Here is a 27,500-nt window from a genome sequence, read left to right as displayed (position 1 = left end):
AACGGAGGGAAAAGTTTAAAAGAAAATTGTGAAGGGTTGGTCAAGAATGCTGGTCGTGTTTCCCAAGCGATCAGGAATGCGATTAGTGTGCTGTATCAGCTGCTCAGCTTCATTGGTACCAGGTAAAGCTGAAAATTTTATCCTCACAGTGGTCAGTGAAGGCAGATGACAGTCACAGATGGTAGAGAGCACAGGTTTTCGAGGATGGAGATTTCCGTAGGAAGATTGCTTGAGAATTGTGCTCAAAGTTTCGGGAATTATATGATGAGAGTTTTGCTTAAAAGAAATGCATAACGAATATAATACTTCATATACATACCTATTCTGTAAAGACAAACTGCCACTTGATCTCTTAGGCAGATGAAAAACCTTTAGAATATTGAATGTTATTTGAAAAAAAAAGTTACATACACATACAACAGAAAGCCTGACATTAAGGAAAAAGCAGTTAACAGAGATCAGAGAAATGGATATTTGGTGTTGGTAGTCTAACTCATCTGTGTATGGGAGTAAGTGAGTCTAAGAGGAACTGCAGTGCTCAGCTGAGAAGAAATTATGATAAAAACAGATGTAAAAAGATCATTGTATCTGGGGTGTTCTGACCTAAAGAAGTTTGTAATTCCCCCTTTCGAATTTGGAAAAAAGACAAAAATTAACATCAATGTTTTGAACGCACGATAATGTATAGCCCTTGCATTTCTGTGTGGAGACCATGATCTTGTCATCAGGGGACAAGACACAAGTGTTGGATAGTGTTGGTGAGAGACGAGGAGGGACATAAAAAAAGAAGGACTTGGGAAGGGTCGTGTTTTATCCCCCCTTTGAGTATCTCGCCGGTAGTGTCTGGGATCGTTACGGTAGACGTGTAACTGCCTGCTCGTTATAGTGCGCGCTGTAGTGCCTGCAGTGACATCAGCCGCAGCCCGCTCGTGGCAGGAGGGACAGGAAGGGGAATGGAAAACAGGGAGGCAAAAACAGGCGTGGAGAAAACGAGGAAGTTAAGCGTACACACACACACACACACACACACACACACACACACACACACACACACACACACACACACACACACACACACACACACACACACACACACACACACACACACACACACACACACACACACACACACACACACACACACACACACACACACACACACACACACAGATCAAACATTCATCAGGCAAAGTGGCAAAGTTGAAGTCGCCGATTGATGGATGCCTCAAATTTGAAAGTTAATGAACTGCGATGAAATCAAAATTCAATCATTCGAAGGCATCCATCGCATAGGACACCTTGCTGGTCTCGTGCGTCCTGCGCCGCCTCTCTCTCTCTCCCTGCAGCTGCCTCAGGTACTAAATGAACAAATTATTATTCTAGCCACAGCTTTGATAAGATTCATAACAGCACTTAAGAATTGCCAGCAGTGACATCATTTAATTATATCAAACTATATCAAAGGTACAGTGATACGTAGCGAGGATCTGTGGAGAAAGACACGAGTGAAGTTTAATAGAATAGCGAATGGAATAATGGTATGTCAACTCTGCTTTGTTGCTGGAAGTACTTGCACAGTGTATCGTAAATTACATCAGTGTAAGGCACTTGTGAGTTTCTTTTCGTTATTTTATTTTATCCACCTAATTGGAAGTACACACACACACACACACACACACACACACACACACACACACACACACACACACACACACACACACACACACACACACACACACACACACACACACACACACACACACACTTTATTCATGTTGTCTCATAATTAACCCTCTACATCTCATTATAATATATATACATATATATATATATATATATATATATATATATATATATATATATATATATATATATATATATATATATATATATATATATATATATATATATATATATATATATATATATATATATATATATATATATATATATATATATATATATATATATATATATATATATATATATTAAATTGAGGAAATGCGTGTGTGTGTGTGTGTGTGTGTGTGTGTGTGTGTGTGTGTGTGTGTGTGTGTTTCCTTAGGGGTTTCCGCCTTGCAAGTGTCCTTTTGTTTTTTAATGTTCAGAAGTTTAGAAGTTTGTCTGGCAATAAATTTTTTCGCTCCTGCGTCCTGCAACTAACGAGAATCCTTCAGTATGTTTAACCATTCCCGGCTCGTCCCGGCTCGTCACTCTGAGGGTCTGTTTTTCTGTATTAGCGTTGACTGTCATTAACAGTTTTGTTCCACGTTTCCCGCCTCGGTCGCGTTAGTCGTGTGATCTACGCGCTGCAGAGGTTGACACATATTATACAATTAAAACAGACCAAAGCCGCAGTCGCGTGTCCAGTAACACAAAAGGGACATGGAGGGTCGTAAGGTAACACGAGCAAACGCGATGTCGCGTGGCTCAGCCCTGAATCAGCCATTCTGTTTGATGATCATTTTTCGATGTTCTACTCCGCTTACTCCCAGGCTCAGCTCTTAAGTCTTTACGTAAAGGATTTCTCCCTTTCCTCCACATCCCCTCCCCCTCTCTCTCTCTCTCTCTCTCTCTCTCTCTCTCTCTCTCTCTCTCTCTCTCTCTCTCTCTCTCTCTCTCTCTCTCTCTCTCTCTCTCTCTCTCTCTCTCTCTCTCTCTCTCTCTCTCTCTCTCTCTCTCTCTCTCTCTCTCTCTCTCTCTCTCTCTCTCTCTCTCTCTCTCTCTCTCTCTCTCTCTCTCTCTCTCTCTCTCTCTCTCTCTCTCTCTCTCTCTCTCTCTCTCTCTCTCTCTCTCTCTCTCTCTCTCTCTCTCTCTCTCTCACACACACACACACACACACACACACACACACACACACACACACACACACACACACACACACACACACACACACACACACACACACACACACACACACACACACACACACACACACACACACACACGCGCACACATCCACACCCTCCCACCCATACACACACACACACACACACACATACAGGAGTAAAGGTCATCTAAATAATATGCCATAATTGTCAGTATCACATGTCCAAGAAGATATCCAGCGTGGCACTGAGCAATGTGTGCTGGTACCTCACGCGGCACCCGACACCCTCGCTGGGTGTAAGTGAATTAGCCGCGTGTTATTGGTATTCATGTAAGCCATTCTTGCTCCGAATTGAATCTGATGCCAGAGAGGCGTGACAACATTCGATAATGTTCTTGGTGAACAGTTATGATGAGCACGGTTATTGTTCTGAATTCAAGTAATATATCCGTTGCGATTGTTCGATAATTGCATTAAGGTATCTACATATAAACAAATAACACTCAGTAATGAGAAACATTGTCCCTGTTTCTATGTGATGTATTTGTATCTTAGGACAAATTTCGTAGTTGTATGAACTCAGAAATCGAATGTTCTTTAGCTTAGCACACCGCGTGAAGGAAAGACACTGCCAGAGTAACCTCACCAAGAATGTAGGTTGCGCTCTCTCTCTCTCTCTCTCTCTCTCTCTCTCTCTCTCTCTCTCTCTCTCTCTCTCTCTCTCTCTCTCTCTCTCTCTCTCTCTCTCTCTGTGTGTGTGTGTGTTTGTATATATATATATATATATATATATATATATATATATATATATATATATATATATATATATATATATATATATATATATATATATATATATATTAAAAGGGCCACTTTGCCGTTGCTTTGGTTTGCTCTCGATCATTGATCGTCACAGTCGATTGCATCCACATTAACAATCTAATGCAAGCCAAATATTCAATTACAGTGGTATACTGTTGACAATTAATAACTCACCAGCAATCAAAGGCATCGTTACCATCAATTTATTTAATACACAAAGTAAGCAAACACCGGCTTGGTATGATCGCGCCACACAGTTGTTCTGCGTGTCAGGTTTCCTGCCGCGATATTCTTCACGCATAAAGTAATGAATGGAAGCATTTTCTCTGTGTCAGGGATGTATTTTCGACCTAGAGGTATATTCCCTATAGATTAAATATTTCATCATTTTTCCATTGCTATTTAGTTTCATGAATAAGTATCATGCTTTCATAATTCAATTACTCGTACATATTATTTTTGGTGACCAGTAATCTGTTTTGTCATTATTGGCTCCGCACCAGTTGTTTATATTGGCGCCATCGCCAAACCATTTTATATAAATACAGAGAGTGCACTTGAACTTCCTGTGTTTTAGTTAGCTTCCCTTCAGCAAGTGGATAGTGTGCTTTATTGTGATTACAGTGATTTAACGGAAATATTCACGTTTTGCATTGGTTGCACTTTCCACGGTTACGTAGACGTGTGCGGTAGAGCGGGTGACAATAATTTCCATTCCCATTTACAAAGTTTCTGGTGATAACACACTTTTGGAAACCTTACTCGCGCGTGTTCAGCAGAATCTTTTGAATATCTATAAGATGTCCCACAAATATGTACCGCCCAAAAAAGTGTGTGTGTGTGTGTGTGTGTGTGTGTGTGTGTGTGTGTGTGTGTGTGTGTGTGTGTGTGTGTGTGTGTGTGTGTGTGTGTGTGTGCGTGCGTGTGTGTGTGTTCTACTCTCCTTTTTAAACGTACATACGTACAGAGAGAGAGAGAGAGAGAGAGAGAGAGAGAGAGAGAGAGAGAGAGAGAGAGAGAGAGAGAGAGAGAGAGAGAGAGAGAGAGAGAGAGAGAGAGAGAGAGAGAGAGAGAGAGAGAATTTCATAATTACCTAACATTCTTTTCTCTTTTCAGGTAATGAGTTCACATCGAAGAACACCGCTCGATAATCGTGAGTACGGCGGAGAGAGAGAGAGAGAGAGAGAGAGAGAGAGAGAGAGAGAGAGAGAGAGAGAGAGAGAGAGAGAGAGAGAGAGAGAGAAAATCGGGGAGGGGCAAAAATATCACTTATAAGAGCGATTTGCAGCATTTGTTATAATATTTTTATTTATTTTTTTTTATTTTATTTATTCATTTTTATTCATTTATTTTTTTTACTAATTTCGGCTTTAGACCATCCTTTCTCCCTTTAAAATCTCTCTTATCATTTTGAGCGCGGGACGTTTGGCCAGTGATCGAGAAGAAAGTGTGTCTTTTGAACAGTAAATTGATAGTGTGTGTGTGTGTGTGTGTGTGTGTAGTTTTGATATGTGAATACGAGTTTGTGTGTGTGTGTGTGTGTGTGTGTGTGTGTGTGTGTGTGTGTGTGTGTGTAGTTTTGATATGTGAACACGAGTTTGTAAAGTTTTTTTTTTTTTCTGAACCTGTTAGACAACGTTTGAAGTGGAAAAAAGCTATCACATCCCAAATTGCTAGAGATTGAAATAGGCAGTTCCATAAGATATTGATGAAACCAGTCATATAATGTGCAAAGAGTGTGATAATGATACAGACTCTTTGGAGACTTCAGTTCGATGTTGGTAAATCACGTTGAGGGGAAGTGCAGTGCTTGATATCTTGTTAGAAGTTTGCTTGAGATATACAAATTGCTTGCATAAATAAGGAAAGCGATACAAATTGCTTGCATAAAGAGGGAGAGTGAAGTCCTTGGTGTTGTTTGGTGAGGCCAGGAGTAGGGAGAAGCTGAGTTTGGGAAAGATTGATGATGCAAGACATTTTTTACTCCATTATGAAAATGAAGACCGGCTTGAAGGGTGTGTGTGTGTGTGTGTGTGTGTGTGTGTGTGTGTGTGTGTGTGTGTGTGTGTGTGTGTGTGTGTGTGTGTGTGTGTTTTCGTCAGCAGTACAGTCATTATACCCATTGTAACAGAGAAAGGAACTTGGATGCAAATTCCGATCAACGTGACAACGCTCTCTAGTGGATGTTTCCGGAGTCACAGTGAAACACTTATCATAAATTACACGGGGCCATTATGGTTCGTGTGTGTTGCCGAGGTAAACATTGGCCCGCCACTTGTCACGTGCTCATCACTGGTGATTACACTTGAAGTGAAGTTATTAATGGGAAATATTAATGAGAGAGAGAGAGAGAGAGAGAGAGAGAGAGAGAGAGAGAGAGAGAGAGAGAGAGAGAGAGAGAGAGAGAGAGAGAGAGAGAGAGAGAGAGAGAGAGACTGACAGTGGAGAAGTTGATGGTATAAATTCTTTGTTTACCGGGAAGCACACAAACAAAGATGAGTCCAAAACAATTGCCTGACTTCACCAACATGGCAGACACTAAATTGCAAGCCATTCACGCGAGGTCACAGTTATACAATGAAATTCAAATGAAACATCTTTCGTACAAATATGTATGTGTGTATGCATCTATTTATATATAAATTTGTAACAAGAAACTATTATGAGAATAGAAAACCCTAACTTTTAATGACTTTCTTGCCATATTTTAACGTATCCGTTGTATTTCCTTCCAGCTCTGGTAGATTTTTTTTTTTTTCTTTATGTAGGAGGGGCACTGGCCAAGGGCAACAAAACTGTAATTTTTAAAACAAAAAAAGGCCCACTGAGATATTCCGGTACCCGAACAGAGTCAAAAGCGGTAGTCAAAAATTACAGGATAAATGGAATGTTGCATAATGATAAATATATAACAGTCGATTCCTCTTTTCAGACATTGTCTTGATTTTCTTCAATGTTGCATCTTAAAATATCTTATATCGTTATTTCCATAGTGCTTTTCTGAACTTGTTAACTGCCTGCCTCCGTGCCTCCCGTGGCCTCGCTCCACAATACTTTCTACTGACTCTCATCCCTGTCCTGTCCATCTTCATAATGAAAGAGCCTATCATTATCTTCACTCTTCCATCTACTTTCACTATAAACTCTGCAGTTCTCTTCACATTTCTGTATTTCCCCTGCTTACGACTTCAGTTGTTTAAAAAATGGAGCATCGAGACATCTCAGGAACTGAATCAGCGAATTCTTTTGATCCCGCCACTCCTAACTCTTTTAGGGAGTGACATGTTGTGTGGGCTTTTCTTTAGTCCATTTCTTCTTCGTCCTTGACCTGTCTCTCCGATACGAAAAGAAAAAATGTCTGAAAGGATAGTCACGGTATATTTACTGCATTCACGTGTAATTAATTTCCAATGATTAATTGTGTCGAAATTGGCTTAATACGTACATCAGGGTGAGGATAGTTAGGATATACAAGCTCACGACGCTCTGTATCCCTCAATAAAATGTCACGTGTTATCAGTCATTTACCTTAACAGTTGTATTCGGTTGTGATATAATGTTTAAATGAAATGTAACTCTTTCATCTTTTATGAACGACATTTTACTATGTTGATCAGTGTTTTGATATATTTATTGTGATTGGCCAGCGGTCGTGTCAGCAGAAATCACGTTTAGTGCATATTGTTTTAGTTATCATTCGTTTGTTGCCGCACCGAATTATTTACTCTTATGACTGTTATGACAAATGCTATCCATTCTTCTGTATTGATTCCGCCACCGTCTTTCGTGACGCCCGCTGGATGAAGTATAGTACGATAGTTTTCAATGTTTCTGAAGCAGACCAGTCTTTCCTTAAAAATAATTATCCTGATATTGAAACAGTGAACTCTTTCTAGCATCACAAAGTAATTACTCAAGTCTAACATCGTGATCTTAGAAATACACAAGGAAAAAAATAAACGAAAGAAAGATATTAAAAAATGATGCCTGGAATAAACTTACTATAAAAAAATCTGTTGCATGAAAATAATATTGTTAAGAAGACAAGAGAGAAATATAGTTCATCGAACCTTCCCTGAGAAACAACAAACGAGGCAAATAACAAAACGATGCCATTGAAATATTTAAAAAAAATGTGCATGAAAGCAGAGAAAGAATGAGGACAGATGACAAATTAAGACTTACTCTTTTTTTTTCTTTTTTTGCAATGTGACAGTTCGCCTAATAAATGTGGCAATGGACACCACACCTAACATCAATCGAACACTTAATAACCGCCATCCAAGGTGAAGGTGATGACAGTGAAATTACTAAAGGCGAGAGACCAACAACGCGTGTGCGTCTAGACCTCTAACACACACACACATATACACACACACACACAAAAAAAAAAAAAAAAAAAAAATGTAAAAAAAAGAAAAACTCTCTCTCTCTCTCTCTCTCTCTCTCTCTCTCTCTCTCTCTCTCTCTCTCTCTCTCTCTCTCTCTCTCTCTCTCTCTCTTTCTCTCTGGCGTTTTAAATTGCACTACCATTGTAACTCAATCACGCCCCATTAGCGTAGAAATAGAAGGCAATATGGAAAAGAAAAAAAAAGAACTCGACCCTGTATCGTAAACTTGACAGGAAATGAGGAATGGTACAAGAAAGAATCCGAGAGACATGCAATTACAGATCTGTAATTCCCTGCCACTCAAGCCCGGACGCAGGGGACAAATTGTGCTCGCCGTGACGGTGGATGGTGGTGGTGGTGGTCGAGTAGCGGCGGTAGCGATGGCGATGCTCAGAATGAAGAGTAATGGTGAGCTTGAAACACACTGCTGCACATCTTTACTTCTGTATGTGTGTGTGTGTGTGTGTGTGTGTGTGTGTGTGTGTGTGTGTGTGTGTGTGTTTATTTATTTATATGTGTATTTATTTTTTTATTATTACTGACATTGCGTTGTCGTAAACGGGTGACCATGTGGAAAGGCACAAACCGCAAAGCTTTCATATTGGCTGTTAGCTTGAAAATGTGAAGAGAAAAAAAAGAAAAGATGGCTTGGAATGCTGAAGGAACACACCGTTATCACAAAGTCCCAGGTCACAGTGCCGCGACATGATGCAAAAATGAGAAATTTTATCTCTCATTTTTCATACTCTTGTGTTCCTCCTACTTTGCATTCTGGTGTCACTAAACACTAAACATGACGAACAGTGTCGCTGCCTTTTTTTTTTTTTCACCATTTTCAGGAAATTAATTGATTTTATATTTGACTTCGATAGTTGATAAGTTAGCGTGGCGAATATTGAGTCACTGCGTGAGTTGAATATGCCTCTTCACGCCGCGGCGCTCAGGGTTAGGAAGCGGTGGGTAAGTCACGTCCCGTTTCAATGAGGAGCTTATCTCTATCTCCACGATAAGGGAAAAACATTTCATCCTGAGATATACGAGTATGGCTGCTTATGACACGCGGCTTATCCCAGTTTACCCTTACCGTGATACCTCAGGACTCTTGTATATTGACCTGCGCGGGAGTGAGATAAGCAGATGGGAGGGAAGGTGTGTGCGTCGCCCTGGATTTCAAAGTCGCCTCGTGGGTTTGCATTCAGATACGATTCATTAATCTTCAAAGTTATTCAACGATCTCCTCTCCGCCCTACCCTGGCTAAGACTCAGCCAGATTTTTATTAAAATTGAATAGGTACTTAACCTTCATTTTCTTTTTTTACTCTATTGATTCATTCTTGAGATTATGCGTGTTTTTATCACGCCATTAGTCTTTCTTTCAATAATGATTCGTCTACCTCCTCTACCTACACGTCAGCCTGGCCATCGTATTATCGTCTACGCATAATTTTCTAAAGATCTCATTAAATTGGTTTTATCAAGTTCTTTTTTCTCTCTCTCTCTCTCTCTCTCTCTCTCTCTCTCTCTCTCTCTCTCTCTCTCTCTCTCTCTCTCTCTCTCTCTCTCTCTCTCTCTCTCTCTCTCTCTCTCTCTCTCTCTCTCTCCCCGTAGGCTCGCTTCCTAAATAGTCATCAAGGCAGCAAGCCTCATTAAGCCTACCCACACCTGCCCCCCGGCTCTCCCCCTCCTTGGTGATCTGAGGCGGTCGACGCCTGATTAATTTACACTCGTCTCAAAGTAAATTTCGCTGCAGATGACAGACCACTCCAAGTCAATTACACTCGCCCACCTGAGCACAGTACATCAATACTTCGGTGATTCTGTGGAGAGAAGGAAGGATCTGGCGAGGACAGACAAGGAGGGAGTATAAATCGCCGTTCTGTCTGCCTTTTTGTTTGTCTGTCTGTTTATCAGGTTGCACTCATCTTTCTACCTATATATCTGTCGGTCTTTCCAGTCCACGTATCTGTCTATAAATCTGCACGTATTTATCTATCTACATAGCCGTCTTTATTGTGTATCGAAGTAGCTGGACACTTTTTCCAAACCCCTTTCGAGTAAGGAATTACATTAGTGGGAGTCAGAGGACACTGCGTGCTTTCTAATAGATTCATGTTACACCCCAATAGCTCAAGAAAACAGTTACGCTTTAGCCTCATACCTTTCACACTTTATTACAAGCACATCATACATTCACACAATCCAAGACTTAGATCATGTAAACTTGGCCCAGACACCAGCCCGGGAGTCGCTATCTGTGGAGAGGACTACAAATATCCATGTCGGGTGGAGCGCTTACAAGTTGCCGTGCGGGACAACACTGCACCACATCTTACAGGAATTATTATTCGTGGAAGCCATCCAACATCTCAGTAGAATTATATAAATTCAATCTCGAAAATGCCTTAACCTTGAAGTTTTCATGTTAAAATAGCCAATGTCTTTTTTTTCTTGAGTCTTGACCTTGAGATTGACGCTTCCATGGATATCACTGCAGTAAAACAAAAAAAAAAAAAGTGTATACGCATTTAAGAATTATTCGGACTTATTGATACCCAAGCCTCATCACTTTCTGCATCATTGATACTCTCACGTTGTGTGTGTCTGTAAGAATTCACCGAGTCGTCTCGCTGCGGCAACACGGCCATAACGCCAACTTGCCAGAAAAGTCTTTCCGTCTTGCCCTTGCCCACACTTCGTAGCCAAGTACTTTATTCCCTCGGTTACGCTGTTTCCTCACCACGCTCCCTTCTAGTACTCGAGAATTCCAGAGCCTCCTCTTGGGATCCCATATACGCAAATTATATTCTTTATATTCTTCAATCTCTTGACTTCCTCCTTCAAATGACAGTAATCTACTCACTGATATACATCCCCCGCCTCAAGCTTCCGTCTCATTTGCATCATTGCATTACACTCTTCAGGATATGCGCCAACCTCTCCTCGCTTCTTCCACCTCGCACCTCACAGCCCACTTCCCGTCTGTAAAATATCCTTTTCTTATTTAACAACAGTGCATGTGTGTGCGTGCGTGTGTGTGTGTGTGTGTGTGTGTGTGTGTGTGTGTGTGTGTGTTTGTGTTGTGTTGTGTTGTGTTGTGTTGTGTTGTGTTGTGTTGTGTTGTGTTGTGTTGTGTTGTGTTGTGTTGTGTTGTGTTGTGTTGTGTTGTGTTGTGTTGTGTGTGTGTGTGTGTGTGTGTGTGTGTGTGTGTGTGTGTGTGTGTGTGTGTGTGTGTGTGTGTGTGTGTGTGTGTGTGTGTGTGTGTGTGTGTGTGTGTGTGTGTTTGTACACTGCTTACTTTCTCCTATACGCACATAGGTACACACTTTACTTACAGAGAGAGAGAGAGAGAGAGAGAGAGAGAGAGAGAGAGAGAGAGAGAGAGAGAGAGAGAGAGAGAGAGAGAGAGAGAGAGAGAGAGAGAGAGAGAGAGAGAGAGAGAGAGAGAGATTTTCAGAAGCACTTATCATTATTGTCTCTTTTCAAGTAATGAGTTCACATCAAAGGACAGTCGATAATCATGAGTATGAGTTTTTGAGAGAGAGAGAGAGAGAGAGAGAGAGAGAGAGAGAGAGAGAGAGAGAGAGAGAGAGAGAGAGAGAGAGAGAGAGAGAGAGAGAGAGAGAGAAAAAATTTTTATTGATGCAACAACTCAGCATCATCAATAAAAAGTCTTTCCTTGCACTTCCGCTGTTACCTCCATGTGTCTTTCATCCAGCACTGCTCTTGACACAAAATTCTGGCAAAGAAATTTCACGCAGTACTTGTAGATGGTATTTCCAATAGATGTTTATGTTGGCGTTGCTAGTGGGACGTGCATTGGTTGTTGAGAAGGTTATATACCACTGATGTGTATCGCCTTATAAATAGATCTTCAGAATGGTGATAAAATAAACTCAGAACGTAACTTTCGTTTCCACATTCCTGTTTCTCGCTATTTGGTACGCAGTTCAGACCGTTTAGCAGAACAAACAGGAATGATTAGAACATAACATACTGGAAGGTACAAGAAACCCATAGATCTACGCATGGTTGTCCTTGTATATAGCGTACGTACTTATATTTATCTATTGTAACCCAGCCATAAATTTATCTTGTCACGTTTGCTTGCCACCTCCGCGATAAGGAAGAGCACGTTCATAACTCCAAGTCCTTTGACCTGTTGCGAAGTGTGCAGGCATCGCATGGAGACGCTCTTGGCCTTTCATCGCCCCGCTCACGGTCACTTCATTGCTAAGGGAGTTCACCCTTTGTGTCTCCCGCTGGGTCACTAACGGTCTGGAACTTGCTGCCCGTGTGGCCCAGTTTGGGGAAACCTGCACGAGGGGTTACCTTTCCTGCCGGCGGGATGAAGACAGGAGTCTCTCTCTCTCTCTCTCTCTCTCTCTCTCTCTCTCTCTCTCTCTCTCTCTCTCTCTCTCTCTCTCTCTCTCTCTCTCTCTCTCTCAGAAAGGACAGGCTCTCTCAGGGACACGACGTCTTGGGCTTTCTGCAGGAGACGGACTTCCTTGCCTTCTGTGGAGTTTCCTTTGGAGTCTGTATAGTTTTTTCCTCTTCCACCCTCATGATTTTTTTTCTTATTTTTACGTATATATATTATTTTTATTCATTCGTCCTCGCGTCAAAATATTAATTGACATTTTAATAGGATTCTCTGATGATTGTCTTTCTAGTCGTCTTTTACTTAGCTTCATATATATGTATATATATATATATATATATATATATATATATATATATATATATATATATATATATATATATATATATATATATATATATATATATATATATATATATATATATATATATATATATATATATATATATATATATCACCATTTTGTGTAATGATTGCTGGACGCCACCGTATGTGTGTACCTTTGATGCAGGGGCGCCTTATTCACTGCTATGGGTTGATGAATCAGTCTCAGTTTCCTCAGTTAGTTCTTTGAGGTGTTGGTTTATGTAAGTCAGTTATTATTTTTTTTACTTGATTAGACTACTAGTTTCTAATTATCTTGCTGAATATAGTAATCTTACCATATCTGACGTACCTTAACGGAAGTTATTTTTACTGAATTTAATGATATTTAAATATCTGTCTTCAGGTGTTCAAGCTATTTTGCTGAATTTTATATGAACAAAATTTCAAATATTCAAGTTGTTTTTTACAGAATTTCATCGTGTGAAGTTCTGGTGTTGAAACCATTTTGCTGACTTTTGATATCCCAGTCACTCTCACTTCGCTAAATCTCATCTTATCCCCACAGTTGTCTCAGCAGTGCTCACAAAAAAAAAAATAAATAAATAAATAGAAATAAATAAATAAATAAATAAAAATAAATAAATAAATAAATAAATAAATAAAATTATAAAATAAAATAAAAATAATACTACTAATAATAAATTAATAAATAAATAAATTAATTAATTAATAAATTAATAAATAGATTAGTCAGTAAATAGAAATAAATAAATAAATAAAATAAAAAATCCCTCTGCACCCGTCCTTCCTGTGCTGCCCCTTAGATGGAGGGATAGTTCTGTGGTCTTGGATTTCTCACCTTACTGAGTACAAGGAGAAGGAAATTGGTGGACCTAGGGTGGCAGATTTTGTGAAGCCGACCAAGGACTGAGGTATCCGGCGTTCAGTGGCCGCCAACATGTAAGACATGGCACTTCGGAAGGAAAAATTGAGTACTGAATACACTTTTTTTTTCTTTTTATTGTAGTGTTTGTCAGGAGTGAAGGTTTTACTGACACGAATAGGTGAGTAGGTAATGGAGAAGAGAAGAAGAAAGCAGAAGAAGAAGAAGAAAATAAAAGGGGGGAAAGAGAAGAAACGACACACACACACACACACACACACACACACACACACACACACACACACACACACACACACACACACACACACACACACACACACACACACAGAGAGAGAGAGAGAGAGAGAGAGAGAGAGAGAGAGAGAGAGAGAGAGAGAGAGAGAGAGAGAGAGAGAGAGAGAGAGAGAGAGAGAGAGAGAGAGAGAGAGAGGTCTTGCGAAAAAAATATATAAAACAAATTCGTTGTATAAATGGAAATATAAAAAAAAAAAGTTTGCCATATGCGATTTTTTTTATTTACTTACTTGTTCGTTTTTCATCCGCCAAAAACAGAAGACAGTGTTCTTTCCTTTTTGCTGTAACACACTTTCTTCCTTTTCTTACTCCAACACCTTCCTCCCACAAATGCCACATCCCTATATCCTCTCTCTCTCTCTCTCTCTCTCTCTCTCTCTCTCTCTCTCTCTCTCTCTCTCTCTCTCTCTCTCTCTCTCTCTCTCTCTCTCTCTCTCTCTCTCTCTCTCTCTCTCTCGTGTTCTCTCCATTTCTTGGCTCCCATCTTTCTCTCCCCCTTCCCTTGCCTTCCTCTCCCTCGCAGGTCGGATACACTCTTGCTGCCTCCCTGCATTTCTTTTTCTGCCCCTTGCTTCCCCCTCATGACTCACACAGCGCCAGGCTTTACCAGTCCCCTTACTTTTTTCCCTCCCATTTACGTGTCACCCTTATTTTTTTCTTTCACTTCCGTCTGCGTTTCACTTACCCACCTTTTCCCTCCCCTTGTGTTTACTCCTCCTCCCTCTTCTTTGATATAAGGTTCCTCCTACGTCACCGAATGTTCCTTGACCTTTGTTCTGCGCGTGTTGCCCTTCTCCTCCCCTGTGGTGGCTCCCTGCCTTGCCTGTTCACTCGTTAGCGAAGGCGGTTTACATTCACGTGACTTGTTTCACCATTTCTGTATTTTCAGTTTTGTTGAACGTTTTCCTTTGAATTGGTGCGCTGAAAATGTTAGCTGGAGGTAGGTGTTGTCGCGTCATTTTTTTTCTTTTGTTTATTATTTGGTTTAACACTGCTTTTAGTATTTTCAACTTTTGTTTGTACGTCTTTGTATGTTTTTTTTTCTTTCCTTGGTTACAGTTGTATTTTTCTCCTCTTTAATATTTTTGTCTTTATTAAGAGCACCAAGAGAGTTTGTTGCCAGCCAGCCTTTCTGTAACTATTGCAGGTTCCTTGTACATTTTATCGCTGCTGTTCTGAGAGTTCTTTCGATATTGGCTCTTCGTCCTACTTCTCGCGCCATGTTACACACTTTCAATGAAATGTATCACTGCGTATCCATTTTTCTTACGTTTTTCTCTCGTTTTTCTTACGTTTCCCTCGTTCCTGCCTCTGTCCATATTCCACATAACTCTGACTTAACTTTTATTCGAAGGCGTCTAACACAACATTTGTATCATTTTTTTTTTTTTTTTTTCAGTGCGAAGTATTCATATTTTTTTTCTGGACAATTTTTCACTGTCCTTCTCCTGATGCCTTTCAGAGAAGTTAATCCTCTCATGACAGCGTCTCATTAAGCTAAGCCTGCTGATACTGTCGTTTCCTCAGTAATCCCCAACCATCTCTTCCTCCCTCCACGGCACCGCATCTCACCCAGTCATGACATGCAGTGCAGCGCCACCATTGATCCCGCACCACTTCAAAGTCTGGAGCAGGGACGCAACTCAGCAAAAAATCTCGTATGTCGTCGTCTCGTTAATTTTTTTTTTTTTTTTACCCTAACTCCGTGTTTTCTAGTTTGCCTGCCAGTTGTGAGATTTTCGATTCATTCAACGTGTACAAGATTAGCAGTGCGACAACTCTTTCGTATTATAATTATGGTAGACTCATAGTCTTAACCAGTTAACATGCATTGATAAAGAAATGCAATAAAATAACCGAATAATATAACAAGAATCACGAGTAATAATCATAAGGAGGATAATAACTATAGAACAAGTTACACTGCAACTAAACCTCTAATTAAGAAAATGAAATACTTTAAAGTTACATTTCGAAAATTCATCCGCTTCCTGCCAAATGCAGTGTTACCTTATGTACCAGCAAGAAACAGACCACCTCCAAAATCAGGGAAAAACACAAGTGTCTGCATTCTTGTCAGCAATGAGAGAAGAACCCTTCACGCAAGTCCCTCACACATGATATTTTACCAGGTAGTGTTGTGTTGTAATACGAACAAGAGTGTTGCTTTCCTGCAGTCGATGAGGAGGCATGGAGGCGTGCCCGCGCAGTCCTGCATCGCTTACAGTACTAGTTGGATGCACGGCTGCAATCCTGAATCATGGCAGATGCAACATTTCATGCGTTCAATTGCAGCCCATCTAGCCCGCCAACTCGTAGATATATCTACACAAATAGCTATTTGTTCGAGAAATCCATCATTTGCGAGTACGGATTTATGTTAATGCAGTTGTTGTTAATGACTTTAATTTTTCTTGAATATTCTTTAGTCCCTTGTTGAGAATTCATTCAATGGAAGTTGTAACTAAAGCAGCTATATATAAAGTATTGAGGATCAATTTCAACATTTTGTCATTTAGGCATGTTTTTTCCCCCTCTAAGTTTGCCCGAGTGTTTTTCACTGTATCGGAACAATGATCTTCATATAGTCATGAGAGAGAACTTCCCTCATAACTGCACTTTCTTCTTTTCTGTCTTTACTATGCATTAAACAAACACCTTGGTTCTCCCTTATGATGTATATTAATCATAACATTTCGTATGTCAACCTCTGTCACGAAGATAAGCATCCTTTTCTTTTTCCACTTCTTTCTTTTACCTGATTAATTTCTGTCGGGGCTTCGCTGGCCCATGTATAGAGCACATCTCCTATAGTGCCTGGTCACTGTGCTGGAGGAAAGGGTCTTAGCTGACATACCACTTCTACAGCAGAATTTTTTTTTTTTTTTTTTTTTACCTCCATGCCACCAACAAACTTTCACAGTCCTCAGCTTGGTTGCATCTCATCCCATCTTCTGCCACTATTTTCATGATTACTGATGTTTTAAAACTTTTAGTTCCTAACGTTGTTCTACTGCACTACTGAAATACCCCGTCCCTACCTTTCACTCACACCAACACAAGGTAGCTCCACTCATTCAGAGATTTCACTTGTAAACTAGTTTTAATTAAGAAGAAAAAATTAGAAGCATTGATTCCGACCTTTTTGGAAGTATATAATATTTTCTTCGGTAGTTCGCTTTGCAGAAATTAACTAAAATTTGTTTCACACTAGAAATAGAAAAATCTTCACAGTAGAAATAAGAAAAAAATCTCTCCACTTTTCGTTAAATGAAGTAGAATTGTGCAACAGCCTATAATTCCAGGTATCACACACACACACACACACACACACACACACACACACACACACACACACACACACACACACACACACACACACACACACACACACACACACACACACACACACACACACATACTACCGGAGTCATCGTCTGAGTAAGCTGTTATCTGACAGACAATGTTATTTGTGGACAAAGAGAGAGACGCTTTAGGAAGGCAAAAAGGACAGATAATCACTTAAGACAATAATGTATAAAAAGCGAGACAGAGAGAGAGAGAGAGAGAGAGAGAGAGAGAGAGAGAGAGAGAGAGAGAGAGAGAGAGAGAGAGAGAGAGAGAGAGAGAGAGAGAGAGAGAGAGAGAGAGAGAATATGATAAACGTTTGCGGGTGAAGGTGAACAAAGACGAGGGAGATCAAGTCGCAGGGATGAGGGTAATGGCCAGATATTTGCATGTAAATTTGGGTAATAACATTATGATATTAAATAATTTGTATGTGCTTTAGGGGAACATTGAGTGGAAGTAAAGATGAAGAAAGCAGGAACAGTAACTTTACTGTGACTCATTGTAACACACACACACACACACACACACACACACACACACACACACACACACACACACACACACACACACACACACACACACACACACACACACACACACACACACACACGAAATGAAGTGAAAGAAAACCAGAAATATCCACGACTACGTGTTTTTCTTTTCATTTGTTACATGAGAAATAAGACAAAGGCCTCTCTGTTGAATTAAACGTATATTTCATCAAAGTATTTATGGTCGTGCTTAGGAAATTACGCTTTTTTTTTCAGGATCACGTATATTTCACGGAAGTATTTATGGTTGTGTGTAAAACAAATAGTGTACGTGTTGCTTTTCAAGGTCAAGAGAGGGAGAAACACAGGTGAGGTAAGATGATGTTAGGTCATGGAAGTGCTGCGACCAGCGCTAAAGGTCATGGCAGTCATCATATATATATATATATATATATATATATATATATATATATATATATATATATATATATATATATATATATATATATATATATATGTAATTTATTCATTTACGTGTTTACCTACAGAACATTATAAAGGCATAGATTTAACTAGAAATTGCCGCGTGAACACATTTATGTAAAATTTTGTTTGGTTGGTAAAAATACAGCACACACACACACACACACACACACACACACACACACACACACACACACACACACACACACACACACACACACACACACACACACACACACACACACACACACTGCCATATTACATGAACAGTATGGAATTGCTTCTGTGTCCTTATGAGATAGGGGGAAAATAATCAAGAACATCTTAGATATTATATTTCTCTCTCTCTCTCTCTCTCTCTCTCTCTCTCTCTCTCTCTCTCTCTCTCTCTCTCTCTCTCTCTCTCTCTCTCTCTTGTACCAGGTTTCATATTTATTAATGTGTGAAATAGTTATTAGACATTTTATTTTCAATTCTCGAAGCTAAGCATAATTCATTACTGAAATACATAATGCATCACACGTATGTAATGTAAATTTCATCCTAGCGTTAACAGTCTCTTCCCTCTTACCTTAAAATTATTTGTATTTTCAGCGGCATAAAATAAATAAAAAATAATTAAATAAGAGAAGAAGTTAGTCTCATGATGCAAGTCATTATGTTGCATTCTAAGGGAGGCTATATCATGTAGACAGGCGCAGCCCGTATAAGGCTGAGAAGCTGCTGGAGACTGTACGCTGGTAAACAATTTAACGCCGAGGTGGCCGGCCTGCGGATGTCATCAGGGCGCCGTAGTTTCGCTGCGTACCTTTAGAGGAAGGAATCAAGACGAGCAGCACAGTGACACTCTAACGAAGCAAAAAGGGCAAGCGGCGTCCTTTAAAAGTTTCTTCATGGAATTCCTATTGCTCAGTTTATTCTAAAAACGGTTTCTGCATGTGGAGGAGAACTGCATTCCGCTCTCATCAGGTTATCACTTGACGGAAATAACTGTGGCGGTGGAACTTAAATGGGAATAATGCATGATGGATATTAAATTATATTAAGAAAATAATATACAGTTACTCACAATTGTAAGTAATATATATATATATATATATATATATATATATATATATATATATATATATATATATATATATATATATATATATATATATATATATATATATATATATATATATATATATATATATATATATATATATATATATATATATATATATATATATATATATATATATATATATATATATATATATATATATATATATATTATCGCCTGAAAAATGCGGTGTCCAACCAACGCAAAATTGCCCGGTTTTTTTATTTTTTTTATTAACTGAATGAAGCACTGCAGCTGGCTAGATTCGAAAAATGTGTTCATCAAGGGACTAGCCACAAATATTAAGGCAGCTACTTAAAAAAAATAATAATAAATAAATAAATAACATTTAACATCAGTTTCTGAAAAATTCTCTGACCCAGTACAAAATAAGTACGCAGATTTTAATTCCCAGCAAGGAATTCACAAAACATCAGGAACTGGTGTAGTGAAACAGGTAATTACGGTTTACAAACCCCATTTATAAGAGGAAAGTCAGAAATAGTTTCACCACACTAGATGAAAGAGAATAAAGTAACATGATGACAGGAATGATGCAGAAATACGTAACAAGTCCAAAGAAGTCGATAAGAATGATTCATAACACACGAAAAAAAAAAAAAACTATGGAAAATCTTAAAATATGAGAAAAAAAAATTTCCCGAAAATAATGACTTGTTGAAGCAGTTTCCAGCGGACACAGCATGGATTAGAGATAAACACATACACTTTCAAGGAAGATTACGGTGAACTTGTGCTGGAGGTCAAGGTTCCGTGACTTTGACAGTTTTATAATGATATAATTAAGAGAAAGCAAGCACACACACACACACACACACACACACACACACACACACACACACACACACACACACACACACACACACACACACACACACACACACACACACACACACACACACACACACACACACACACACATTTCTCCGTTCTCAAGTTCCCTGCGTTTCTCTCCTTTCATTATTTAGCGTCGTGTCTCTCTGGCATTCTTCCCCGCTCTGCAGATTAGCGTGTATATTGCGCGCGGGGCTTTTAAATTAACAACCAAGAGAGTAATGGAAACCAGAGAAACTTTCCAACTCGAAAAACCACGAAAACTGCACCTTTCTCCATCTCTAACCTTTTATTTTTCCCTTCTTTCTTTTTAACTAATGAGAAGGAAACACGTACGAAAAGGAGTGACATGAAGAACAGTGACAAGACGATGAAGGTGCACATGTGTGATGGAGGAACAAAAGGGATCCTGAACACTTTACAACCTCGCAGAACTGTCGCGAAGAAGGCGATGTGTGATTTATAGTAGGAACGTAACAGACTGGAAGAAGAAAAGAGAGAAGGGGAAGGGTGGTGTCGCATGTGGGATAGTATAAGGTGGAAAATGATACCCTGTCATACCCACAACAAAGGGAAGGAGGAATAAGTCTCGTAGAGATGGTGAGAAATTAAGGGAGAGATGATGGATACAAGACTGCGTACGAAAAAAAATGGAAGACAAAGGCACTGTGACAGCTAATGACTCTGCGGGTGAATGGCGTAGAGGGGAATGCAAAATTATTCGGCTTCAGAAATTGACAGCGAGGCATGATGAAGCACCGTGAAAAGCGAAGTTTTGATGAAGAAAATAAATTACGAGAGAGAGAGAGAGAGAGAGAGAGAGAGAGAGAGAGAGAGAGAGAGAGAGAGAGAGAGAGAGAGAGAGAGAGAGAGAGAGAGAACATATCTAGGCAACAATAAACTTGGAAATCGACGGAATGTTAACGAAGGCAAATAAAAGAATGACGCTTATGAAAAGAAAACGGCAAGAAATCAAAATATCAGACACTGGTTTGATTATTATCTAAGGCGCGCCGTTATCTTTTAGTTACAACAGCAGCAGCAGCCTGTACGGGACCAAAAGCCGCAGGGAAAACAAGTATGATTGGATAGTTTTTTGGAGCGATGGGCGAGCTGAATAGAACAGCCGGTCATACAAAGATTTTTGTATGCATTGAAAAAAATCTGAAACAGCGTAATGAAAAATTGACACTGGCCGATGCGGGAAATAAAGCTTATTAATATTCAGTAGCAATAGATGAAAAAAAGAAAAAAGAGGGAAACATTAATTCTTGCCTGTAATCCGATTGCGAACCGGATCTGAAGTAATAATTCATGACGGATCCTGGTATTCTATATTTCATACATTTTTGCCTCTCAAGGTGATAGAATTCTTATTTACATTTTCTTCAATTTCTCCCTTTACGTGTACCACTGTACCTTTCTCCCTCAGAAAAATATAAGAGCTTTTCGTTTACCTGTGAAGGAGGCTTGCCACGAGCACAAAGAGTGGGAGGAAAAGTCCAGCTCGATTGCCGCTCTCACAAAAGTGCAAAAGAAAAATAATTCCCAGTGGGTAGGCCAATTTAGCTCGGAAATTTAGTTGAAATAAGAAATAAGTTAAATATATAATGCTTATGAAATTCACAGTTTAGTTTAAAAAAAATATATTACATTATTTATGATGAATTATTTGTGTGGCATTTACCTGAGGAACCTTTCATCTTTTTCCATGGCTAGAAAGACAGCTTGACCAGAGTTACTGGCAGCTGCTTCTCTGAATATTTTATTTCAGAAACATGTTCACATCAATTCGGGTGCTAAATAATCAAGGGTTCTTCCTTTTATTTTGTTGAAACAAGTCAAATGGAGTTTTGACAGGCACTCACTCGGCTCATCCCCAATAACAGAGAGAGAGAGAGAGAGAGAGAGAGAGAGAGAGAGAGAGAGAGAGAGAGAGAGAGAGAGAGAGAGAGAGAGAGAGAGAGAGAGAGAGAGAGTCTATTAATGAGGTTTTTATGATAAAGGAGTTGAAAATGGGAAAGCAAAGAAGTGGAGCTGCCTTTGTTTTTCTGGGCAGGCAGGGACTCATGCACACATGCATATACACATAGACACATACCTCCACAAAATTTTAATCTGTACATTATATACGTATATACAACCACACGTCAAAGTCAACTACAGGTTTCTTTTGTAGAGAGAGTGTTACTGTATAAAGCGTCGTGGACATGAGCAAATAATTAAAATGACTGTCGCTATTATAAATTGTTGTTTTAAATTGTGTTCATCCTCCACGGACTGAGTGGATTATTGTGTTCAGTATAGAAAAAGTAATAAAAAAAACATCGTGTAGCGCAGTAGGGAGGATATCCTGGTGTATTTTCATTGTGCGCCATGTCAGCGGGAAGTGGTGTGGTGGTGGTAGTGGCTTTCTTATCTCAGTTTGAGGGATTGAGACATTTGTGACAAGGTGAGAGCGGAGGTGTGGGTGCGGAGCTGTAAAGTTCAAGGATATATTGAAAAAAAAGATCACAGTTATAGGAAATTTCAGGATGACTGATGAAGGTACTGGTCAATCTGAATGATACAACGGGGAGTTTCCTGCAAATACTGATTAGTATAGAAGATAAAGGAGAAAAATAACAGCATAGATTGTATTTAATTAAAAATCAACATCAACACCTTTATTAAAAAAAATATAGATAGTCCCAATATATTATCACACACGCGTAGCGTAGTGGTTAGCACGCTCGGCTCACAACCAAGGAGGCCTGGCCGGGTTCGAATCCCGGGCGGTGCGAATCAAATGGGCAAGCCTCATAATGTGTAGCCCCTGTTCACCTAGCAGCAAATAGTCACGGGATGTAACCCGAGGGGTTGTGACCTCGCTGTCCCGGTGTGTGGTGTATAAGTGGTCTCAGTCCTACCCAAAGATCGGTCACTATGAGCTCTGAGCTCTCTCCGTAGGGTAACAGCTGGCTGGGTGACCAGCAGACGACCGTAGGTGAATGACGCTTTATATATTATACAAGCCAGGCCTAGCAGTCCGCAGTTGTGTGTTCTGGCCGCCTTGCGTTCCTCAGGATACCGGATATTAATCAGCAGCGAGTCGCATCCCAGCAGACCTCATTGCTCCAGCCCCTGTGTCCCTACACTCCCCTCAGCCTCCGGGACCCTTACGCCTCTTTGAAGCGCGACGTCCTCTTTATTTCTTCGGCTTAATCTTAACCTTTTGCTTTCCTCGAACTGACAGCTTATTTATCATTCTCGCCTTCTTTTCTTCTTCAATAGCCAAGGCCTCTAAGTGTGTCCTGGACCATTATTCAAAGCGAGAAAAGAAAAAAAGCAAAGCAACAATTTCTATCAAGCACTATAATTTTAGCTTCTACAAACACGTATCTTTCTCCATATTCCTCATAAAGCACCTTTCTTTCCTTTCCCTCACCAGATCTTACTACTTCCTCCGTGGAGATCCTGCCTCCTGCATGATTTCATGACCTTATTACGAAACAGTCACTTGTATTAATGTTGCAGTGTAGAATTACAGTTTACCCGCGCATCTTGCCTGTATACACACCTAGCCTGTTTGCATTTAATTTCTGGTCTCTGTTACCAGTGTTCACACACACACACACACACACACACACACACACACACACACACACACACACACACACACACACACACACACACACACACACACACACACACACACACACACACACACACACACACACACACACACACACACACACACACAAGGACACCAGGATTGCTGCTCTATCATTCTCAAAGGTCCATATTCGCACGGAGATACAAAAGAACAAGATTGTTGTTGTTTCGCCTTCTGACATTCAGATTGCAGGTTTTGGTGTATGAACAGAGAAGAGGACAGCCGTGTCAGGCGTGAAGAAAGACATGCCGTGGATCGTCTTAGTTTTATTTGCGAATTACATCAGACCAACAACAACGTTTACTTCAAGAGTATCGGTAATAATTAGAACCCAATAAATGGATCATGGCCAGAGAAAAAAAAAAGCCATTATTGAAATTCACGGAACGTATCTATTTCATTCATTACTAGTACTACATACACTGAGCATATAATTTTAGAACATACAGGCTTGCGGCAGTGTGTGTGTGTGTGTGTGTGTGTGTGTGTGTGTGTGTGTGTGTGTGTGTGTGTGTGTGTCTCCTCGCCCTTGTTGGGGCAAATGCACAGTGCTCTCCTCAGGAAGACACTTCGCACCTAATGGGCGGCAGGTGCCTGGCGGCCGCTGACTTAGATGAGCTCTGCCAGGCTGTCTAAATGGTCGGGCCGGCCGTCTCGTCCCACTCAGGACCTTTTGTGCCGAGCTGAGTGTGGAGCTGAGAGCCACTTCCCAGCTTGCTCCCCCCTCCCCACCCCCTCTCTCTCTCTCTCTCTCTCTCTCTCTCTCTCTCTCTCTCTCTCTCTCTCTCTCTCTCTCTCTCTCTCTCTCTCTCTCTCTCTCTCAGCAATTTCCTCCCATTGTTCCTGACTCATTCTCTTTGCCTCTTGTTCCCTCATTACTCTCTTCGCTCCGTTCATTTTGAGTCACTCTTGAAGATCAACATGCTGAGTTATTTCTTCCACGAAGTAACGAAACGTTTTGTGAATAGAAATATTGGAAATTCTCTCTCTCTCTCTCTCTCTCTCTCTCTCTCTCTCTCTCTCTCTCTCTCTCTCTCTCTCTCTCTCTCTCTCTCTCTCTCTCTCTCTCTCTCTCTCTCTCTCTCTCTCTCTCTCTCTCTCTTTCATTCCTCTGTTGCCCCGCAATTTCCTTTCATTGTTCCTGACTCGTTCTCCCCACGTCCTGTTTCCTCATTACTCTTTTTCTTCACTTCAGAGGCACTTTTGAAGATCGATGGTCACGAAACTCAACTCTTTCCGCCAGCTTTTTATGTAATATTTGAATGGAAATAAAGTGTGTGTGTGTGTGTGTGTGTGTGTGTGTGTGTGTGTGTGTGTGTGTGTGTGTGTGTGTGTGTGTTCCAAGACGTGTTTACATTAACTAATATGTGTGTATAAACTTTCTTTATGATGTCCTTTCCACGAACCAAATAGGATAACTGGAAGTAATTTTCCCTTTTTGTTCGACTTAATGAAGGATATACGGTCACTGTACCCTTCCATTTTCCTTTTATTTATGGATAGGAACCTGGTATGCTGAACAAGAAAAAAAGGAAAAAAAAATGTTGAAACATGAATACAGAGCACTCCGTTAAACACAGCATAGTTAAATAAAATGCTGATAGGAAGAAATACATAGTCATCGTAATTGTGAGCGGGGAAAGAAAGGGATAAAGGGAGAAATAACATGGCTGATCACATAACGCGTAGAAGTAATTACGCGTGGGCAGTTAAAGTGGCATAGTAAGAGCGCTGGGAGGGGAAGTGCATGCGAGGGAGGCAGGGGAGGAACTATTTGGAGACAAAATCTTCATATTCGTTATGGTGAAATTAAATTAGAAACACACACACACACACACACACACACACACACACACACACACACACACACACACACACACACACACACACACACAGGTATACTAGGATTTCTCTCTTAGATCACAGTGTGATGTTCTTCGTACTAAATGTCAGGTAGTCATGTGCTACGGATATATATGCATGGTTGAACGCCGCTGATTTTACCATCTTAGGCTTGACAATTGTAATTTAGTTAATCTATATGAGTTAAATTAGGCAAAGCTCCTTATAAACTTTATTTGGGTTAGAAATTAATGTTTATTGTGGCTCTTGGAGTGTAGACATTGTGATGTGTGGCAGTTTGCGGTGGGGGGAAGACCACAATATTCTTCTCCTGACGTAACGACTGAGAGAAAGAGGCCTGGAATCACGACGCGGAAGTAAATGCTATAATGTCTGCCACAGTCACGTATCTGCCATTTCGCTTGTCATGAGAGGAAAACCATAGTACAGGGTTTTCTTGTCTTGAAACAGTCGTGGCCCCATTAACTCAAGATCAGCGTGCCGCGTCATGTTCCTGCGCTCAGACACTTGCAGAACGTCACGCCCGCATTTGATTTTTATTTGTCGGCTTGTCTTTTTCTTTTACAGGCTCTGAAAATTGTAGACTGGATATATTTACTATTTTTATCCATGTGTGGTAGTGTAAGCAATTGAGAACCATAAAAAAAAATCCACTTGCAACGAGGATTTCACTTGTAACTACTACACCAGCGTGAAGAAGTCACAATGCTCGCCTCTTGGCACTGCCTGTGGCTTTGCCCTCCATCGCCATCATCATCGTCAGCAGCAGCAGCGATTACAAGTCCAACGCTGAACAGAGACCTTCCCCAGCCTTCTGTTTGAGTGACGGCACAATACCACGCTCTGCCAAGTTACTCCCGCAAAATTTTCAATTCCATTTCGCTACATCCTGACTGGTTTCCCTCCGCAGCGCCTCATAGTTATTTGGAATTCAGACAGTCATCTGTTTCTACATCTGTTATCTGTACTCGTAGTCGTCGCCATTTTTCTGTCTATTGCATGCCTTTGGTGTTTTTACTTCCCTATGCTGAATACTCCCTCATTAATAACTTTTCCTTTCCTTTTTGTGTACTTATTGATCTCTGATTTCCTGGACATCCATGCCATAAATCTGTACGGAAAAAGCATTTCGTTTTCTGTGACGGTAGCGTTTTCTGTGGAGCTGACGTGGGACAGATGTCTGGATCGTATCTTCTTCAAAAGGTCATCTTCCCCGCTGGCACCATTCATATGTAAATTAGAGGAAGACATTTCGCTGGGAGGGCGGAAGAAGTTTTGCGCTGGAAATACTTAAAATTGTCTCCATCTGTAAGTAATAATTACATGTCTTCACTGAACAAGAAATAAAGCAAAAGTAAGCAGAAGATACATATAATCGCCTCCTGTTTCTTCTTCAGTATAGTGAAAAATCTTATGACATTCCAACCAAAAGTTTGCACCATAAGATATTTCTGCAACCTTACGTAGTGCATTGTCTTTGAAATAAGCCTGTGCCCTAATTACTACTACTACTACTACTACTACTACTACTACTACTACTACTACTACTACTACTACTACTACCACTACTATTACTATTATTGTTATTATTATTATTATTACTATTATTATCATTATCATTATTATTATATTCCATGGAAGACTGGCACTCATAATACCCTTTCCTTCCCTGCCAATGTATGTACCAGTACTTCTGTTACTCTGAAAGATAAAACGGTATCAGAAAATTGCTGAAATTCATTTGTTCTTCT

The 27,500-nt window shown here is 40.1% G+C and overlaps 1 protein-coding gene across 8 annotated transcripts in view; it reads left to right on the top strand.

The window, feature by feature from the left end:
* LOC135101967 (fat-like cadherin-related tumor suppressor homolog) overlaps window positions 1–27,500 on the top strand; it is a 369,471-nt gene that overhangs the window by 145,109 nt on the left and 196,862 nt on the right. For 7 of the 8 annotated variants that reach the window (XM_064006511.1, XM_064006496.1, XM_064006541.1 and 4 more), the window contains exon 4: window positions 4,769–4,805. The exons of the other annotated variant lie outside the window; for it this stretch is intronic. The gene's annotated coding sequence lies outside the window, so the exon portion shown is untranslated. The remainder of the gene's footprint in view (window positions 1–4,768; window positions 4,806–27,500) is intronic. 8 annotated transcript variants of the gene reach the window in all.

This window comes from Scylla paramamosain, chromosome 1, assembly GCF_035594125.1.
Source record: "Scylla paramamosain isolate STU-SP2022 chromosome 1, ASM3559412v1, whole genome shotgun sequence".
In the NCBI taxonomy this organism is placed as follows: domain Eukaryota; kingdom Metazoa; phylum Arthropoda; class Malacostraca; order Decapoda; family Portunidae; genus Scylla; species Scylla paramamosain.
The sequence above is the reverse complement of the archived record's forward strand: the minus strand, read 5'-3'. Positions and strand labels throughout refer to the sequence as shown.